Source organism: Sinocyclocheilus anshuiensis, unplaced genomic scaffold, assembly GCF_001515605.1.
Source record: "Sinocyclocheilus anshuiensis isolate Anshui unplaced genomic scaffold, SAMN03320099.WGS_v1.1 scaffold2306, whole genome shotgun sequence".
In the NCBI taxonomy this organism is placed as follows: domain Eukaryota; kingdom Metazoa; phylum Chordata; class Actinopteri; order Cypriniformes; family Cyprinidae; genus Sinocyclocheilus; species Sinocyclocheilus anshuiensis.
The window spans coordinates 86,983-94,710 of NW_015558669.1; positions in this window are offsets into that span (position 1 = coordinate 86,983).

Here is a 7,728-nt window from a genome sequence, read left to right on the forward strand (position 1 = left end):
ACTAAAATGTCATCAGTTTTCGTCGACTAAAACTAGACGAAAATAGTCATGGATAATTCTGACTAAAATAAGACTAAAATGCTCAGACTTTTAGTTGACTAAAACTTGACTAGACTAAAAAGAGTATGGATGTGACTAAAACTAATAAAAACTAAAAGCACAGTTTCACACAAAGACTAGACTAAAACTAAAATTAAAACAGGCCGCCAAAAACAACACTAAGTTACGAGGGTAAGTCGTTACGTTGAAATGTTATTGTAGCAGCTAATGTTAGCGTTAATGTTAACTGAACAATTACGAACGATGGCTAACGTTAAAGTTAGCTGTTCTGTTCGACTATGACTGACAGACTTGCCAGCTAACTTTCGATTGTGAGTTTGTGTGAGTTTTCTTTTATAGAGATACTGTCAAGATACTGTGTAAAAATGTAACGTTACAGTCTCAAATTGTGTGTTCGTTGTCCTTCCTTCCTGCTGTTCCCCCGGTGCACAGCTGCACAGACATCGAGCAGATCTGGCATAAACCAAGGACACTGGTAAGTCATGTAACGTGAACTGTACTATTACTGTGCATATTGTAGCTATTGTGATGCCATGTTGAATTTTATAACATTCAAATAAATAGAAAAGACACTTGAGAATAATGTATCTTAGTCTTGTCTTTCACCATAGTTGTAAATAAAGATTTGAGCAGGTGGCAGAAGATTGACAGAATTAGAACTGTGTTGCAATTGCAGGTTTAACTATAGCTGCTCTAAAAAAGGAAGGAGGTCAAAAGTTGGATGGTAAAATAATTTTTTTAATGAACCAACTGGTCAAGAAGAATGTTAATTATCAGGTATCAGTAATGAAAGAATGTTGGTACGAACTATATGTGGTAAATATTATATTGTATAAAATAAATAGACAACAAATAGACCAAATAATTTGTTAATTATAACCAATTATGACCAAATAAGCGATTCGGTCAAGGACAGTGAGTGATTTTCTTTCTAATGTTTAATTTACATTAGTGACACAAATAGCAACACCAGCTATATTAGACTGCTTTGGAGGAATAGTTCACCCAAAAATTTAAGTTATGTTGTTGTTGTTCTAAACCTGTATGAGTTTCTTTCTGCTGTTGAATGCAAACGTATATATTTTGTATAAAAGGCTCCTGGAGAAATGAAGTCTTTTATTGAGGGACTCCTATTTTGATAGTTTGTAGAGCGTATTTCCAGGTGCATCCAGTAGGAGGCATTATTGTACAAGTTTACTGCCTGCTGCCTCATTGTATTATTACTGAGAGAACGGCAGCTACGCACTTAGTTTTCCTGCCTATTATTTGGATGTTTGTTGGCGGTTGGTGTTTCAAAGGGTTAGTTCATGACCATAAAAATAATATTCAATACACTTGGGAAAGAAACTCCAGTCTCCTCATTCTTTGTATCCTGACCGACACACCAGGAGTGTATACTGCTGATAGTTAGAACCATAGCCTAGCAGTCTCCTTTCCTCTCCAACAACTGGTCCTTCGAGCCGGAGACAGTGTTCATCCTACATGGAGCCATGCCAGCTCAGTCGAATCGTCTAGCACCTGCAGTTAAGGTAGAATCCAATATACCACATTTAACCCACACCTCAGGGTCAGAGTATGTGTATAGAGGGCCTACCCCACAAGTTTGCTGCCTGCTGCCTCATTGTATTATTACTGAGAAAACGGCAGCTGCGCACTTAATTTTCCTGCCTGTTATTTGGATGTTTGTTGGCGGTTGGTGTTTCAAAGTGTTAGTTCATGACCATAAAACTAATATTCAATACACTTGGGAAAGAAGCTCCAGTCTCCTCATTCTTTGTGTCCTGACCGACACACCAGGAGTGTATACTGCTGATAGTTAGAACCAGAGCCTAGCAGTCTCCTTTCCTCTCCAACAACTGGTCCTTCGAGCCGGATACAGTGTTCATTCTGGGTACCATGGAATCTAATGAGGAGATTGTTGGGGCAACCAGACCAAAACGCCGAACTCATCCACCAGTCCGACTCCAAGACTTTGAAGTGCAGTATGTAGGGGGCCGAGCTGTAACTGAACCTACTATCTCACCCTCCTGGGATGTACCGGCCCATGTGACACCTCTCCAGCCATCGTGGGACAGATAGTTAGAACCAGAGCCTAGCAGTCTCCTTTCCTCTCCAACAACTGGTCCTTCGAGCCGGAGACAGTGTTCATCCTACATGGAGCCATGCCAGCTCAGTCGAATCGTCTAGCACCTGCAGTTAAGGTAGAATCCAATATACCACATTTAACCCACACCTCAGGGTCAGAGTATGTGTATAGAGGGCCTACCCCCACTATCCCCAAGTTCAGCAGGCCAGATCCAAGCGAGTTTGCCAGACTTCGAATTGCTTTAGAGAATCTGCTTCCTCCAGATGGTACTGAACTCTTTAAATATCAAATACTGGTGGACCATTTAAAGTTGGATGAAGCTAAGCTGATTGCAGATGCCTTTCTTAACTCGCCTACCCCATTTACTGACACCATGGTGGCCCTCCATGAGAAGTTTGGTCAGCCCCACCAACTAGCATTGAGAAAAATTGCCAGTGTTCTGGAAGCCCCTGATGTAAGGCGTGGGGATACTGTTGCATTCCAGAAGTTCGCTCTTCAGGTACAGTCATTGGTGGGTTTGTTGAAGACTTTAGGACCTGAAGGTGACATTGAACTGAATTGTGGGTCACATGTTGCACGCCTTTTGAGCAAACTTCCTTCCGAACAGCGAGCTGAGTTCCGCCGTCACATGTTCCGGCAATCCGGAACTGTATCTACACTGCATGATTTCTCAAACTGGCTCCGCTACGAAGCCTGGTGTCATGACTTTGATGTAGAGATTGCCTCACGAGGAGTTCAAGACCGACAGACTTCTAGATCTGTTCAAAGTAAAAATACTGTAGCCATTCTTCATGGGGTTGGAGAGGCTCACAATCTAACTTCCCTGTCCCCTCAGAAGGGTACTACTCAACAGACCAAGCCAGTTGAGGTGAAACGGTTCTGTCCCTTCTGTGATAGTACAGAGCATTATTTGAGTCAATGCAAAGCATATGCTAAACTTACCACTGATCAGGTCAAAGACTGGATTCGAGATAATAATCGCTGTTGGCGCTGTGCCAGGACCCATCATGCTGCTCAGTGTGACCTGAAAAGGCCCTGCAACCTGTGTCAAGGTAAACATCTTCGCCCTCTGCACAAAGTAAATGTCAGATCTTACCAAGAGGATACCGTCAGTGCCGAGAAAAGTTGCCTTACCAGTTCCTCTCCAGACAGATTTTACCTGAACAAACCTGTTGTTGGGAACCGTGTCATGCTCAAGGTAGTACCTGTGCATGTTCATTATGAAGACCGTACTTTAGAAACATTTGCACTTCTGGATGACGGCTCTGAGAGAACCATCTTGCTCCCAACTGCGGCCAAAGCCCTGGGCATACGAGGTACACCTGAAGATCTCCCTTTGCACACTGTGCGACAAGACATTGAAGTTCTTCATGGGTCCTCTATGTCCTTTCAAGTATCCTCAACCCACAAGCCTCAAATCCTTTACAAGATTGAACATGCCTTCACTGCAGATCGCCTCACTCTGTCACGACAGTCTTATCCTGTGGATCAACTACAGAAGAAGTATAGACACTTACGTAATCTTCCCATCCTGCCTGTGAAAGATGCTCAGCCTCTTCTTCTGATTGGGTCAGATCAACCACATCTCATTACACCAATCGAGCCTATCAGATTAGGTTCTCCAGGTGGACCTGCTGCTGTCCTCACACGCCTGGGATGGACCCTCCAGGGCCCTGCATCATTCATGGGGCGGCCTGCATCCTCCCAGCAATGCCTGCTGACATCGGTCCTTCCACCTCAAGATGAGCTTTTCAAGAATGTCCAAAGACTCTGGCAGATAGAAGCTGTTCCACACAGGAATGAGAAAGAGGTGACTCGATCTAAACAAGATCAGGAGGCTTTGAATTTACTCGAAACCAAGACTATCCGCACAGAAGTGAACGGCATTCTTCAACTGACAACGCCCTTACTACGGCAGAAGGATATGCCTCAGTTACATGCCCCTAAGGAGTCAGTCATGCCCAATTTGCGCAGTATTGAGAAACGTTTGTTGAAGGATCCAGTGAAAGCAGAGACCTATAGAGCAGAGATGGAGAAGCTCATACAGACAGGAGCTGTCCAGGAAGTAACTCAGGAGACAACAGACTCTGACGAATGTTGGTATATACCACACCACATTGTCAGTCCTAATGGGAAATCTCGTGTTGTTTTCAACTGTTCCCACCAATATCATGGGCAAAGTCTCAACCAGTATCTGTTGCCTGGCCCTACACTTGGTGCATCATTGCTAGGTGTACTCATCAAATTTAGGGAGCATCCAGTTGCAGTAAGTGGTGACATCAAGGCGATGTTCCATCAGGTCCGCCTCCTTTCTGAAGATCGTCCCTTACTGCGGTTCCTCTGGCGTGATCTGAAAGTGGATGAACCCCCTAAAGTCTTTGAATGGCCGGTGTTACCATTTGGTACTACATGTAGTCCATGCTGTGCCACTTATGCTCTGCAGCGCCATGTGACCGAGCACAGCATGACTAGTGAGTCCATCAGGTTCTCAGTGGACAACTGTTTTTATGTGGATAACTGCCTTCAGAGTCTGAGCACCCCTGAGGCAGCCAGGTACTTGGTCGATGGATTGAGAGAGATGCTTTCCAAAGCTGGATTTGAGATACGACAATGGGCCAGCAATGTTCCCAGCGTTCTGAGTCACTTACCAACAGAAGCTCAAGCTGAGAGTTTGGAACTTTGGTTAGCTCAAGACAAGTCGGATGTACCAGAGTCAACCTTAGGCCTAAGCTGGAACTGTCAGACTGATACCCTAGCGTACAAGCACCGACCTGTTGTATATGAGACTCCCACCCTCAGGAACATCTACAAGGTCCTAGCCACTGTAATGACTTTGATTATTTAATTTTAGGGAATTAATTATTATTAATTCATTCAGGTTTTAAAAGGACTCGGATCTGAAAATTCGAGGTCCACCTGATGTCTGGGAGAATGAACTTCACCCATTCACCATCACCCTCCCTAGGACTTATGTCCTTCCTGAGGTGGAGAAGAATGGTGCCATACATGAAGTCCACATATTTTCAGATGCTTCCGAACAGGCATATGGAGCTGTGGCATACATGAGGACCACTGACAAAAGAGACCAAGTGTACCTGTCTTTTATGGTAGCTCGATCCCGAGTGGCACCCAAACGTTCTCATTCCATCCCTCGATTGGAACTTTGTGGAGCTCTTGTGGCCGCTCGGTTAGCTAGATTACTTCAGAGGGAACTGACCTTGCATATTGAAACCACAGTGTTATGGACAGACTCTTCCACTGTCCTTACCTGGCTGAACTCTGAATCCTGCCACTACAAAGTTTTTGTTGGCAATAGAGTCACCGAAATCCAGGAGCTAACAGAGAAGTGTTCCTGGCGCTATGTGGATTCTGCTAGCAATCCTGCAGATGACCTCACTAGAGGCAAACCTCTGAATGTCCTTACAGGGAAAAACAGATGGTCTCAAGGACCTCCTTTCTTACTCCAAAATTCAGCTACCGGGCCAGTGATGCCAAGAACAGACCTGACAGATGACCCCACAGAACTAAGGAAGTCTGCCTTCTGCGGAGCCACGGCAGTACCACCCCAATTCATTATCTCTGATTCTCTGAATCATGAGACCTGGCAAGAACTCCTGGATGCCACTGCCAAGGAAATTGCGGTAAACTCTACCTCTGATTCCTTTCCAAATGCAGATGATTATCGTCAAGCTGAAATCCTTATTCTCAAGCAAGTACAGCAGGAGTCTTTCCCCAGTGACTATCAACATTTGGAGAAAGGGAAACCAGTGTCTTCTGACAGTAACCTTCTTACCTTAGCTCCTGAACTGGACAGATGTAGTGGTTTAATCCGGGTGGGAGGTCGATTGAGGAAAGCTGAGTCTATAGAATAATGTACCTTACACCCCATTGTATTGCACGCTCATCATCCAATCACCCGGCTACTGATTAAGCATTATGATTGCAAGCTGCATCACCCAGGACCTGAGCGGGTCTTTGCCAAAATGCGGCGCTATTATTGGATCATCCGTGGCCGTGAAGCCATTCGTCGGCACCAGCATGGGTGTCCAGAGTGTCAGCGTTCTATTCCTAAGATGGCAGACTTGCCTTCTGCCCGTCTCCGTCTCCACAAACCTGCCTTTTACTCATGTGGTGTAGACTGCTTTGGGCCAATGCTGATTAAAATTGGGAGACGCACAGAAAAACGCTGGGGGATAATCTTCAAGTGTCTAACTACCAGAGCTGTGCACTTGGACCTCCTCAGTACCATGAATACTGATTCCTTCCTAATGGCCCTTAGGCGGTTTGTTGCACGAAGGGGAACACCAGTGGAACTGTGGTCAGATAGAGGAACAAACTTCAAAGGGGGTGAAAGAGAGCTGAGAGAGGCCTTCACTGAAATGGCCCCTGACTTACAGAAACAGCTTGCTCGTCAAAGGATCCAATTTCACTTAAATCCTCCAGCAGCCCCACATTTTGGAGGAGTGTGGGAGAGAGAGGTACGATCTGTAAAGTCAGCCCTTTATACTACTGTGGGAGCCCAGTCAGTTCCAGAAGAAGTCCTGCTGACAGTCCTCCCAGAGGTGGAAGCTATTCTTAACTCGAAGCCTTTAGGGTACGTGTCTTCGGATGTTGCAAACATTGACCCAGTGACACCAAACAGTTTGCTCATGGGGCGGCCGGATGGTTTGTTAGTTCATGACCATAAAACTAATATTCAATACACTTGGGAAAGAAACTCCAGTCTCCTCATTCTTTGTATCCTGACCGACACACCAGGAGTGTATACTGCTGATAGTTAGAACCAGAGCCTAGCAGTCTCCTTTCCTCTCCAACATATTTGGAACAATAGCCTACTGGTAACCAGACAGTTTCTGTGCCCCCATTACTTCCATAGTATGAAAAAAAAACACTATTGGAGTCAACAGGGACCAGAAACTTTCTGGTGGTTACGAATATTCTTCAAAATATATTATTTTATATTGAGGAGAACAAAGAAATTCATACAGGTTCAGAACAACTTGAAACTGAGTAAATGATATTATTTGTATTGTGTGTATTGTGTATTTGTATTGTGTGTAAACTGATCCTATAATATATACATTTTTGGGTGAACTATATCCCTTTAAAATCTCACCATATAATGCCAGGACCTCATAAATAGCCAACTAGTGCACATGCTTTATCATTAAATATTAACGTTCATTTAAGACACAAATAAACTGTGAAGAAATTCATGCAGGTTCAGAACAACTTGAAACTGAGTAAAGGATGACAATATTTACATTTTTGGGTGAACTATATCCCTTTAAAATCTCATCACATAATGCCAGGAACTAGTGCACATGCTTTATCTTTAACTATTAATGTTCATTTAAGACACAAATGACGGTGTTGGCGAGGAGGCATTTTGACAGATAACTATGTGTATTCGAACTTTTAAACACAAGGCGCGAAAAATAACTCAGTTTAGACTGGCGCTGTACGAGCAAGTGCGCTCGCGCGTATCAGAAACCGTCTTAATGCGCACATTTGCCAAAATGAATTCTGCCCCACTGCTTAATGTCCCTGAACAGTTAAATTTGTTTTTAAACCACAATGCT